General features: G+C 43.6%; 1 pseudogene; it reads left to right on the top strand.

The window, feature by feature from the left end:
* Positions 1 to 4,154: 4,154 nt before the first annotated feature.
* LOC115516062 lies at positions 4,155 to 4,688 on the top strand (annotated as a pseudogene).
* The last annotated feature ends 424 nt before the right edge of the window (positions 4,689 to 5,112 follow it).

Below are 5,112 nucleotides of genomic sequence, written 5' to 3'. Positions count from 1 at the left end.
TGCCAGTCTTTATGTCGCTCTGGTCTTCCTTTGGTTGATTTCTCAGAAAGAACTCATGAGAACAGCAGTCTCTGAGTTTTGGCAGTACTCTCAACAGTTTCTCTCTAGCCTTGATACTTGAAGATCAGTTTGGCTGGCTACTGAATCTGTGGTTCACATTTTCTGTCATTGTCTTAAACATGTTACTGTATTACTTTCCGGATAAAGTGTTAACTAGCAAAAAAGTATAATGTAATTTTTTCCTCTTGGCCTTTTTTTGCCTGGATGCCAATAACCATTTGTTTTCCTTTCAAGTACAATAGTTTCAATAGACCATGTCTTTTTATTGGTCATTCTGGATCCATTTACCCAGATACATGGCATGTTCTTTCAATATAGAGTTCCAAGTTCTAGAATAGAGCTCCTTTTCTGGTTGTATTCATAGAGTGGCTTTAAAATAAATCAAATCAGTAAATAAATAACCTTATATTTTATGAGATTTGCCTCTCTTGCTTCCCTCCCTTACTTTTATTTGGACCCACTTTGTGTTTGTCCCTGTCCCTGGGATTTCATTCCCAGCAGCTTCTCCTTATTGAGGACCTAAAGAGCTTTGCCTTGGAAGCTTTGTTTGTAATTCTGAGAGCTTGTAGGACCCAGTCTGCCCCGTCACTATGAGACCTTTATTGCATCTTCACGGTCCTCATCAGTGAGCTGGACTCTGCAGGATCCCCTCCCTGCTTCCACTGAGAGTTGTCGATTGGGGGTTTGCCTGCTTTCAGGGTTGCCGAAAGCCGAATTCCTTCCCTTTGCCTCCCTCTGCACGGATTCTGATCCCACACAAGTCTTGTAGCTAACAGGGTTTATTCTTGCCAGCTTGAATTGTGGATTCAGAAGAATGCCTTGTTTATGGAGATGTTATCCGTGGATTTTTGGTTGGCTCTCCCAGTTGCATTTTGCTGCCATGGTCGTCTTCCCTCACTCTACTAATTTTGCCATATATTACATTTATTGTCATCCAACCCTAAATCTTTTATTATTTACCCAAATTTTCTTTATAACCCAAATAAACTACACCTCTGAACTCTTTTTTTTTAAGTTTATTAATTTTTTATTTTTTGTGAGAGACAGAGAGCAAGTGGGGGAGGGGGGGGGGGACAGAATTCTAAGCAGGTCCCATGCTGTCAGCTCAGAGCCTGAAGCGAGGCTCGAACTCATGAACCTCGAGATCATGACCTGAGCTGAAACCAAGAATCCGAAGCTTAACTGAGTCACCCAGGCGTCCCTACATCTCTGAACTCTTTTAGCAGCTATGTCTGTCAGTCTTTTCCCTTGGGTGGAGAAACTGCCCCAACCCCTGCTATAAGCACTGAGCCTGACTCTAGTTCCTGACCTAGGCTGAAGTACTTTTTGTTTCCTAAGTGCCTGGCTGCCTCCCCTGCATCTCTACTAGGATCCTCATAGCCCTGAGGCTTCAGTCCTACTCATGACTTTAGGTTTCTATTTAGTTCAGGGCCACAGAGATTACAATCTTGTTTTTGAGCTCAGCACTATCATTTTGTTGTTTTCTTTTTTGTGTTTTATCTGTCCCTGCTATGTGTTTACAGCAGAGGGAGTGCCAAGAGAGCGAACTCACAGAGCCATCTTGACTCAAAGTATCTCAAAAAACATTTGCACAGTGCACAATGAACTGATGAGCCACTATGGGGATACAAAAATGAGTAAGAAAGGCTCTCAGTCTCAGAGAGATGAAGAATCTAGTGAAAGAAGGTGACCCGTAACATGCCACCATAAAACAGACTGAAAACTTCTCTATGAGAAATGGTTAGTAGAGCTGGCAGATCCCAGGAAGACTTGTGAGGGGGCCGAGGAGGGCTCCTCAGAGGTAGTAGCTTTAGAACAGCTCATTTAGAGATATGGTTGTGGGAGTGGATGTGGCAGTTTGGGGACACCATCTGTGAAACTGGAGCACAGGCTGCCTTGGTGGAGTGTGGAGGATGTATTGAAGGAAGAGGCTGGAGGTTTGAGCACAGACTGTGGAGTTCACACAGACTAAGTTCCAGTCCCGCCTCCGCCACTAACTAGAGGTATAAGCCTGGACAGTGCACTTCATCTTTCTGAACCTTAGTTTCATCTATAGGAAGGGAATAGAATATCCCCTGCCTCAAAGGGTTATAAGGAGTGTAACTGTTGGTGATGTATATAAAGACACAGTAAACTCTTTTTTTAAAAAGCTTATTTATTTTGAGAGAGAGAGAGGGAGGGAGGGAGAGAGAATCCCAAGCAGGGCCTGAACTCATGAATTGTGAGACCGTGACCTGAGCAGAAATCAAGAGTTGAACACTCAACTGATTGAGCCACCCAGGTGCCCCAAGACATAGTAAACTCTTAGTAAGTAGTACTCATAACTATTATAAGCATTATGAAGGGTCTTGAATATTACGCTATTAACTTTTTTAAAGCTTTGTCAAGGTATAATTTACATACAATAACAAACTGAGCACTTTGCCATTTACTAGTCCTCCTTCTGTTCTCTGGAACGGTCCCTGGAATATTACCCAGACTGTAATGTCTCCAAAAATGTCTACTTGTTAATCTCGGGAACCTGTGACTATGTTAGGTGGCATAACAAAGGGGAATTAAGGCTGAAGATGGAATTAAGTTTGCTAATCAACTACCCTGGAGATGAACATATTATTCTGGATCATCTGGTGGGCCCAATGTAATCAAGAGAGTCTATGTGCATAGAAAAGGGAGGCAGAAGAGGGAAAAATCAGACTGTGTGAGATGACTTTGCTGGACATGCCTTTGAAGATGGAAGGGGCCATGAGCAAAGGAGTGTGGGCAGTCTCCAGAAACTGGAAAAAACCAGGAATCAGATTCCCCCCTGGAGCCTCTAGGAAAGCAGCCCTGCCAACACCTTGACTTTGACCCAGTGAGACCCACTCTGATCCTCTTTCCTCCCAAACTGTAGATAATAAGTGTTGTTTTATTTTATTTTATAACAAATTAAAAAAAAATTTTTTTTAACATTTATTCATTTTTGAGAGACAGAGCAGAAGCAGGGGAGGGGCACAGAGAGAGGAAGACACACAATCCGGAGCAGGCTCCAGCTCTGAGCTGTCAACACAGAGCCTGATACGGGGCTCGAACTCACAAACAGGGAGATCATGGCCTGAGCTGAAGTCAGAGGCTTAACCGACTGAGCCACCCAGGTGCCCCTATTTTGTTTTATTTTAAAGATTTATTGGGGTGCCTAGGTGACTCAGTCGGTTAAGCCTCCGACTTCAGCTCAGGTCATGATCTTGCGGTTCGTGAATTTGAGCCCTGCATCTGTGCTGACAGTGCAGAGCCTGGAGCCTGTTTTGGATTCTGTGTCTCCCTCTCTTTCTCTGCTTTCCCTTCCTTGCTCACGTTCTGTCTCTCTCTCTTGAAAATAAACATTAAATTTTTTTTTAAGATTGATTGATTGATTGATTGATTTTGAAGTAATCTCTACACCCAACATGGGGCTCAAACTCACAACCCCAAGATCAAGAGTTGTGCACTCCACCCACTCAGCCAGCCAGGTGCCCCAGAAGTGTGTTATTTTAAAACACTATATATTCCTAGTAATTTGTTGTAGCAGAAATAGAAAACGAGTCTTGAATAACTGCTTGACTACCTGAATTAATGAATCAAGGACAACTCTACTACCTTTTTCTTATAATAATCCTAATTTTAGAGGAGAGAAAATTTAGTTTGGATCATGCCCTCTCCCCTTAAGCTACCCATATCTTAAATAACATGGACTTCTTGGGGTGGTGCTAAAGTGATTTTGAGGTTGATTGAAGAGTAAGTGTTCGTATTCCCCCAAAATTCCTATGTTGAAGCCTCATTCTCAATGTCAGAGTATTTGGAGGTGAGGCCTTTAGGAAGTGATTTGGTCATGAGGGTGGAACCCTTATGAATGGAATCAGTGCACTTATAAAAGGGACTCCAGAGAGCAACCTTGATCCTTCCAGCATATAAGGACACAGCAAGGAGATGGCTGTCTCTGAACCAGGAAGTGAGCCCTCACCAGACACTAAGTCTGCTGGTGCCTTAACCTTGGACCCCCAGCCTCCAGAACTGTGAGAGATAAATTTCTCTTTTGGCTTTTGGCTTGGAGGAGGCAAAGGTAAAACTGTCTTTGGTTGTCCCGAATCCAGGTGCATCTGACACCAGCCGCCTCCACCATGCTGCCTAAGTTCGACCCCAATGAAATCAAAGTCGTATACCTGAGGCACACCAGTGGCGGAGTCCGTGCCATGTCTTCCCTGGCCCTGAAGATCAGCCCGCTGGGACTGTCTTCAGAAAGCGTTGGTAATGACATTGCCAAGGCAGCCGGTGATTAGAAGGGTCTAAGGATTATAGTGGAACTGACCATGTAGCACAGACAGGCCCAGACTGAAATGGTACTTTCTGCCTCTGGCCTGATTGTCAAAGCCCTCAAGGAACCGCCAAGAGACAGAAAGAGGCAGAAAAACAAGCACAGTGGAAATATCACTTTTGATGAGATTGTCAACATTGCCCGAAAGATATGGCACTGACCTTTAGCTGGAGAACTCTCTGGAACCATCAAAGAGATCCTAGGAACTGCCCAGTCTGTGGGCTGCAGTGTTGATGGCCACCACCCTCATGAAATCATAGATGACGGCAATAGCAGTGCAGTGGAATGCCCAGCTAGTTAAGGGCTACAAAAGAAAATATTTCAACAAAAGATCACTTGATAACCAATGGAAAAACAAACAAACAAACAAATTTCTGTTTCTTATGATGGACCCAGTCTATGATACTCTGTTATAGCAGCACGAATGGATTAAAAAAGCGTTTGGGGTAATTCCCGATTGGATGCACCATTAATATAGTAATGATTTATTTTATTTTTTTTAAGTTTATTTATTTTGAGAAAGAGACAGTGTGAGTGAGGGAGAGGCAGAGAGAGAGGGAGAAAGAGAATCTTAAGCAGGCTCCTGGCTGCCAGCACAGAGCCTCACACTGGGCTTAAACTCACAAAACTGCGAGATCATGACTTGAGCCAAAACCGAGTCAGACACTTAACTGACTGAGCCACCCAGGTGCCCCAACATGGTAATAATTTAAACCATATTCCCT

This window comes from Lynx canadensis, chromosome B3 (assembly GCF_007474595.2).
Source record: "Lynx canadensis isolate LIC74 chromosome B3, mLynCan4.pri.v2, whole genome shotgun sequence".
Lineage (NCBI taxonomy): Eukaryota > Metazoa > Chordata > Mammalia > Carnivora > Felidae > Lynx > Lynx canadensis.
This window is presented reverse-complemented; position numbering and strand designations above follow the sequence as displayed.